The sequence below is a fragment of the Salvelinus sp. IW2-2015 genome, unplaced genomic scaffold (genome assembly GCF_002910315.2).
Source record: "Salvelinus sp. IW2-2015 unplaced genomic scaffold, ASM291031v2 Un_scaffold4434, whole genome shotgun sequence".
NCBI classification, from domain to species: domain Eukaryota; kingdom Metazoa; phylum Chordata; class Actinopteri; order Salmoniformes; family Salmonidae; genus Salvelinus; species Salvelinus sp. IW2-2015.
Genome location: NW_019945704.1, coordinates 1 through 8,244, shown reverse-complemented (window position 1 = coordinate 8,244; position 8,244 = coordinate 1). Strand labels below are relative to the sequence as shown.

Genomic DNA, 8,244 nt, shown 5'->3' with positions numbered 1-8,244 from the left:
TGGCAGCTGCAGAGAAGTATTTCAGTGGGAGCTTCAGAAGAGTTACAGGGTGTGTTTAGTGGTGGTGTCCCGTCCTCCCAGCCTGGTGGCATGGTGCATTAGCATATAGGGTCAATGTAGTGGAATGGATTGGTGTTTTTTATTTGTATTTTTATGAAATAGTGATATATATGTGTAGTGTTAGTTGGTGGTGCATATTTTATTTCCTTCCTTTTTTATTTTGTATCACAAAATGTAACATGATTGAACACACACTCCCGAACAGTAGTTGGCCCCATTCACAAACAAAATGTCAACGCTATGACACTAAAGAAGAAGAAGACAAGCTTGAGAGGGACAGACTTTTCTTTTTTTTACATGAGAAGCTCACTTTCACGTTGAACTCGTCATCTTTCTTCTCTTATCAGCAGGATATAATATCGAGGTAAGATTGATATCGATTTTGAGACATTGACATGTAGTATTTTCATATTTTTTGTATGCACTTTTCATATTAATTCGAAATTCCTGTTCTTTTTAAAAGTTTCTCACAAGCTCTGTTAAATGTCAACACAGCACTGAGCGTATACCAAGCTTTTTATTTTCAAAGCCTTTAACATTGAATTCAGCTAGTGTCATGCTAATTTAGCTTTTTGCAACCCGCGAAAACAACTTTGAAGATGACTACCACAAAAAGTAAAATCCTTTGATATGTTAGCGAAAGTGAATAAACATATTTGTCTTCGTAAAATCTATTTTATAATATAAGTGACATTTTATCACCAAAGCACACCCTATTGTACTGTATAAAGTTGTTGAATCAAATTGCAATCACTCTAGAATAATTGTCTTAGTATTTAAACTAGAAAAGGTATGAACAAAACATTGACAAATGCTGTAAACTTCTCATAGGTAGCTATGTAGAAATTGCTCTGGTTGATAAAATTCTAATGGTCCTTCTCTTATTTCAGTTTATGTGACAAAACAAGCTATCCATTGTGCCATTATTAAATGCTGTGAAACATATTTTCAATAACCCAAATATGTATTTTCAGCTGTTTGAAGCTGCTGTACAAAACCGAAAGTTAAAAGACCCAAAATGAAACTTAGAATGGGAAGCATAGAAACGGTCGTACATAGAATGCATCTATCGCTTCTCAGACATGCTTTCAATGAGAGTGACAGATCTACAACTCACATTTCTGTGTGAATTTGGTTGCGTCGCCCAAAAAGCGACATACTGCGCCTAGATTACGCATTTTATTAATTGAGCCTTTTCAGTCTTGTTTGTGTTTGTGCCCATTGTTGTACTTTGTATCATAGCATCATAAAATGCCTGCCAATCCTGATTACCAAGCAATTGATTTGCCTAGAGATAAAGAAAATATAGGTTCTGTCCCAGGGGAAACGGATACATTGCTGCCAACCCAAGTAACTGATAACATGAGCTCGGGAGAAAACGAGGAAAGAGGAGTTTCCTTTAAATACCTATAGTCAGTGAATGTTTCCAATTAAATTATGTGAGAGAAAAACTAGACATTTTAGAACAACATTTGTAGCTATAAAATTACATTGTATTCCATTCTAAATATGAACAGTAATGTCCAAATAAAGTAGGACCAGTTTTAACTCAATGTATTTGAAAATCTTATAATTTTTTAATCAGGGAAGGAAGTCCCAAAACGCCTGTGCCTTACAGCATGAACAGTGATCGGTCCATGTATGAACCAATAACGCTCACAGTGGAATCCGTACCTCTGTGAAATGGTGAGATGCTGTCTTCTGAAATATTTATCTACAGTGCATTCAGAAAGTATTCAGATCCCTTGACTTTTTCCACATTTTATTACGTTGAGCCTTTTTCTAAAATGGATTAAATAGTTTTCCCCCTCATCAATATACACAAAATACCCATAATGACAAAGCAAAAACAGGTTATTACAAATAAAAACTGATATCACATTTACATGAGTATTCAGACCCTTTACTCAGTACTTTGTTGAAGCACCTTTGGCAGCGATTACAGCCTTGAATCTTCTTGGGTATGACGCTACAAGCTTGGCACACCTGTTGGGGAGTTTCTCCCATTCTTCTCTGCAGATCCTCTCAAACTCTGTCTGGTTGGATGTGTAGCGTCGCTGCACAGCTATTTTCAGGTCTCCAGAGATGTTCGATCGGGTTCAAGTTCGGGCTCTGGCTGGGCCACTCAAGGACATTCAGAGACTTGTCCCGAAGCCACTCCTGCATTGTCTTGGCTGTGTGCTTAGTGTTGTTGTCCTGTTGGAAGGTGAACCTTTGCCCCAGTCTGAGGTCCTGAGTGCTCTGGAGAAGGTTTTCATCAAGGATCTCTCTGTACTTTGCCCTGTTAATCTTTCCCTCGATTCTGACTAGTCTCCCAGTCCCCGTCGCTGAAAAACATGCCACCACCATGCTTCACCATAGGGATGGTGCCAGGTCTCCTCCAGAAGTGACACTTGGCATTCAGGCCAAAGAGTTCAATATTGGTTTCATCAGACAAGAGAATCTTGTTTCTCATGGTCTAAGAATCCTTTAGGTACCTTTTGGCAAACTCCAAGCGGGCCTTCATGTGCCTTTTACTGAGGAGTGACTTCCGTCTGGCCACTCTACCATAAAGACCTGATTGATGGAGTGCTGCAGAGATGGTTGTCCTTCTGGAAGGTTCTCCCATCTCCACAGAGTAACTCTGGAACTCTGTCAGAGTGACCATCGGGTTCTTGGTGACCTTCCTGACCTTTCTCCCCCGATTGCTCAGTTTGGCCAGGTGGCCAGCTCTAGGAAGAGTCTTGGTGGTTCTAAACTTCTTCCATTTAAGAATGATGGAGGCCACTGTGTTTTTGGGGACCTTCGATGCTGCTGAAATGTTTTGGTRCCCWTCCCCAGATCTGTGCCTCGACACAATCCTGTCTCGGAGCTCTATGGACAATTCCTTCGACCTCATGGCTTGGTTTTTGCTCTGACATGCACTGTCAACTGTAGGACCTTATATAGACAGGTGTGTGCCTTTCTAAATCATGTCCAATCAATTAAGTTTACCACAGGTGGACTCCAATCAAGTTGTAGAAATATCTCAAGGATGGAAACAGTATGCACCTGAGCTCAATTTAAAGCCTCATAGCAAAGGGTCTGAATACTTATGTAAATAAGTTATTTCTGTTTTTAATTTTTAATAATTTTGCAAACATTTCTAAAAAACMATTTTTGCTTTGTCATTATGGGGTGTTGTGTGCAGATTGGAAAAAAAATATTTTAGAAAAAGCCAGAAACGTAACAAACTGTGGGAAAAGTCAAGGGATCTGGAATACTTTYKGAATGCACTGTAAAACATTAGTCTCTTTTTGTTCACTTTAATAACAGATGGCTCACAAACCAAGCTGCAAACTTCTACTCTCCTGGGGGAAAAAATGACTTTTTAGATTTACATCCTCTTTTGACAAACATTTCAGACCCTGSTCTTCTCTTTCTGTCTGTTGTTGCTAGGAGCCAGCAGGCGGAGACAGAGTACTTGTTGTATACAGTCGGCTCAGCAGACAGTGAGATYGATTTATATGGATCTGGTCTTCATWTAAATCAGAGGTACAGTATGCCCATAATGTAAACCAGATATACACCTTTGTTTTGGTGTTATGAGGAATCCTAGCCTGAGCTATTTATTGATTTCTTATAATGTAAAAGTGTTTGTTGTTCATAGTACTGAATGCTGTCTTATCTACTATCATGTACCAGGCAGGTAGCCTAGCTTTTAAGAGCTTTGGGCCAGTAACCGAAAGGTTGCTGGTTTGAATCCAGCAACCAATCTGTCAATGTGCCCTTGAGCAAGGCACTTAACCCTAATTGCTCCTGTGAGTCACTTAAATGTACAATGTAAAACGTAATGCTGTTGATCCTTCGCTATGGACATGCATGTGTTATAAACGTGCATGTAACAGGTGGCTTCGTTCAACTTGAACCTTTCTACAGCCCTACTGTTGAGGACCCTCTGCCTGCTTTAGGCCAGATGCAGGATAGCAGAATAGTACATCGTACCAGACTGGACTGTACCATATGTGTACAGCGCAGTGACGAAGCTGTGAAGTTCTGCCAGGATTGCAAGGCTACTTTCTGTGAGAACCATGTTAGAGACCACTACCAGGTCCCAGGACTGATGCAACACACATTGGTGGAGGCCACTGAAGGAAGGAAAACCATTCCAAATGTAGATGATCACGTCCATCAAACATATGTTGAAACAGAACAAACTGTGACTCAGGTAGAGTTTCCTTCTTCTCCAGTGAAATGTCTATTTGGTCCCCTGATATAAATTGTCAAGAAAGGTATTGACTAGGGTTGCAAAATGATGGTAACTTTCCTTAAATTCCCTGGTTTTCCAGAAATTAGGATTCTGGATTTCCTGCTTATTCCCTCCTGATTCCAGGAATCCTCCAACTGAGATTACTGGAAAACCTGTGAATTCGGGAAAAGTTACCAAAAATCTGCAATTCTAATAGTGACCTACAGTATATAAATGATGTAGTTACATGACTCTCCTTCGTAGGTCTGCTCATGGAAAACAGCCTTCTTCGTCAGTCTTCTGGGGATTCTCATACTGGTACTTGCCCTGGTAGGACTTGTATGTTATGCAGACTTGTGTGTCACTGTCCATGGTGAGTTTACTCATTTTTTCTTTATTTCTCATTTTGTTCCAGTATTAATGTTATTCACTTATTCAATTTAACCTCTTTTAACTGTTTAACCTTTTTTAACCGATTTTAAATGTCCTGCATCTCTGCAGGGTCTGAGGTGGGATTTCAGCAACGGATTGTTCTGCTGGGGAAGACTGGATCAGAGAGAGAGCATCAGGAAACACCATCCTGGGAAGAGAGGCCTTTAAAGTGGAGGCTTCACCTTCGTATGGGCCACAGTGTGAGGAACAAGATGCTGTTGTGGGCCGAAATAACATAACTATGATTAACACCCCAGATGTGTTGCCATCTGAGGACGTTGCAGGTAAGTAGCTCGATGCATCAACATCTCAACACCTCACGTGTTCCTGCTGGTGATCAGGTTGTGCAATTGGTGCACAGAAGAGGAGAAGAAAACTGTCAAATGGATGAACGAGAACTTTGCGGAGGAGGCCCTTAAATACACCATTGTGCTGTTCACTGGTGGAGACCAGCTAGAAGGGAAACCAGTGGAGAAGTATCTAATGGACAACAGTGATTCCCTAAAGCTTCTCAGTATGTGTGGTGGTAGACATCACGTCTTCAATAACAAAGAAAAAATGACCTCACTCAGGTCACAGAGCTGCTGAGAAGATAGACGGATTATTGAATGAGAATAGGGGATACTATCATGTGACAAACATCTTGACCCGGAGGGACGAGGAGAGCAGAGGAGGGAGGAGGCTCTGAGAAAGATACTGGAACAGGAGGTTAGAAAGAGGGATGCAGCCATAGCAACGATAAGAGAGGAGGAGGAGAAAAAGAGGGATGCAGCCATAGCAAACGATAAGAGGAGGAGGAGGAGAAAAAAGAGGGAGACTGAAGAGAGAAAAGTCTGTGAGAGGGAAGATGAAGGGAGGATGGTCATTGATAATCTGGCATTAAGTCTCAGGCTCAGAAATGTATGTAGGAGTAACAGTGATCACAATGATCATACTAATTGTCCTTAATGATACGAAACTGAATATTAGGGCGTCTCTTCATTGGTATTCACAATCATCACCTGAACATTAGGGAGTCTCTCATTTGGTATTCACAATCATCTGAACATTAGGAGTCTCTTCATTTGGTATTCACAATCATCTGAACATTAGGGAGTCTCTTCATTTGGTATTCACAATCATCTGAACATTAGGGAGTCTCTTCATTTGGTATTCACAATCACTCATTCTGAACATTGAAGAGTCTCTTCATTTGACATTCACAATCTTTGCCGGAATATTAGGTAGTCTCTTAATTTCATATTCACAATCATCATCTGAACATTAGTGAGTTTCTTCATTCATCACCTGAACATTAGTGAGTCTCTTCATTCATCATCTCTTATTGTAAAGCAGGGTGACCTCTGTAAAGCAGGGTGAACTCTGTAAAGCAGGGTGACCTCTCAAAGCAGGGTGACCTCTCTAAAGCAGGGTGACCTCTCTAAACGCAGGGTGACCTCTCTAAAGCAGGGTGACCTCTGAAAACAAAAAAGTTTGCAGAATGAAAATGATAAATAAGTACATTTATTAATTGTTGATCAATACTTTCATTGATTAATTGTTAGAAGTGTTTTTTTATATTCTTTAAGAACATATCTCCCATTATAACCTGGTGTTTAGAGAAATATAAGATACCTGCACTTTCTCCAATGGGTGAACAAATAATGCGGTGTCATGTATTATGCAATATAAATGTCAAAACGGTCAAGGAATACAGTTGAATCATCATATAGCTGTGTTGGGTTTGTTTGTAGCAGTATTTTCAAAGTTATATTAATGTGGCCTGGAAATTCACTATACTGTAGCTGTGTCTCATGAAGTGCTGGACCCAGTTTAAATGTCCTTCAATAAAACCAATGTCAGAACATCAATGTAAAATATAAATKATGCATTTTGTACCACATCAGGGAAGAGCAGTTGGCTAAACTACTACCGGGAACTGCTCAGTGCCAGAGGCCTGCTAGTTACTGGGTCGTTTCACAATAAAAGTGCCTTTTGCGTCCCTTTGATATCTGGTTAGAGGTTCACCGAGATGGGGGCTGTACTAAATGTTTGATGTATTATAATAATTGATTATGCTTATGTTGTATTAATAGARGGGGAGGGGTTATAAGACCCCWCCCTCTWYAYWTWTAKRGKSYYMKASWMYASAKWWWMAMWATATATATACACATGAGGTTTAATATTGTTCCACAGTACTTTTCTAGTCTCTCTGCCTCTTATGAAGAAACAGTCTGAGAAATGTGTGACTGTGAAGACATAACTCTGCAGGGGAGTGTAAGAGATAGGAGACCCGTCAGACATTCCACTATAAATCAACTTGGACATTTACTGCTAAGCTTTTAGATAACACTAAACGTCTTGTTTACATAGCTGTGTAGGCATGGTTTTGGTCTCATGAGTAGAAGTTAATGACGTAGGCAGTTAAATCACAGGGGGTTGACTACAAGCATGATAAAAGCAACTTGGGACCTTTTCTATTTTGCAGAACTTACTCGGAGACATGCGTGCTATGTTCCTGTTGTCAACTTCTGTCTGCAATTGCATTAATAAATTAATGATTGATTTACGTAAAGATATTGTCTGAATGCTAATTTCACCAATGAGCCAATGATTGACAAGGAACAAGGAACGAACCCCAACCACCTTAAGTAGAAATTGTGAACCAATATTGGATTAGAAAAGCCTGTTATATTAAATAAAGTGCCCTTTAATATAGATTAAATGGAGAATTCAATAAATCGATTTAAAAAATATATAAATAACGCCTTACTGAAGTGCCAAAACTTAACATTTTGACATGTCCCTCCCCCTGTGTCACTTCTAGAAAGATTTTAACCCACTTATTCCCAACATTCTTCTAAGTTTCACCATCATTGTAAAGACCTAGTTATTTTGTTGCTTTGACAAAGTCATTTCTAAAGATGATTTATTTCATGTGATTAGTGATTAATTTACGTCTGCCCCTCATTTTAAGGTCAACCTGTCACACCCTGGCCATAGAGAGGTTTTTATTCTCTATTTTGGTTAGGCCAGGGTGTGACTAGGGTGGGCATTCTAGTTTCTTTATTTCTATGTTTTCTTTGTGTTTGACCGGGTGTGGTTCTCAATCAGAGGCAGCTGTCTATCGTTGTTTCTGATTGAGAACCATACTTAGGTAGCTCTTTTTTCCACCTGTGTTTGTGGGAAGTTGACGTTGTTTAGGACACTTTGCCTTTGAGCTTCACGGTTTGTTTTTGTAGTGTTTATTGTTTTGTCTGGCTTCATTTTTGATTAAATAAAAGAAAATGTACGCTCACAACGCTGCACCTTGGTCCTCTCCTTTCAACAGCCGTGACAGAACTTCCCACCAACAACGGACCAAGCAGCTTGGTAAGGAGGAGCAGCGTGTCCAGGATTCCTGGACTTGGGGTTGGGGTACAAGATTTCTATATATTCTATAAATTTTACTCATTACATGTCCTGTGTGTCTGCAGGTAAGGGGAGACTTGACATGAGGATTGTTCTGCTGGGTAAGACTGGATCAGGGAAGAGTTCAACAGGAAACACCATCCTGGGGAGAGAGG

The 8,244-nt window shown here is 40.0% G+C and overlaps 1 long non-coding RNA gene across 2 annotated transcripts; it reads left to right on the top strand.

The window, feature by feature from the left end:
* Positions 1-328: 328 nt before the first annotated feature.
* Positions 329-7,253, top strand: LOC112077285 (uncharacterized). 2 transcript variants are annotated; one of them, XR_011478100.1, is made up of 7 exons: positions 329-424; positions 1,646-1,746; positions 3,478-3,573; positions 3,958-4,246; positions 4,532-4,640; positions 4,769-6,091; positions 6,130-7,253. It is a non-coding gene; the product is annotated as an uncharacterized lncRNA (long non-coding RNA). The 2 variants fall into 2 exon arrangements; XR_002895392.2 differs by having other exon boundaries at positions 4,769-7,253.
* The last annotated feature ends 991 nt before the right edge of the window (positions 7,254-8,244 follow it).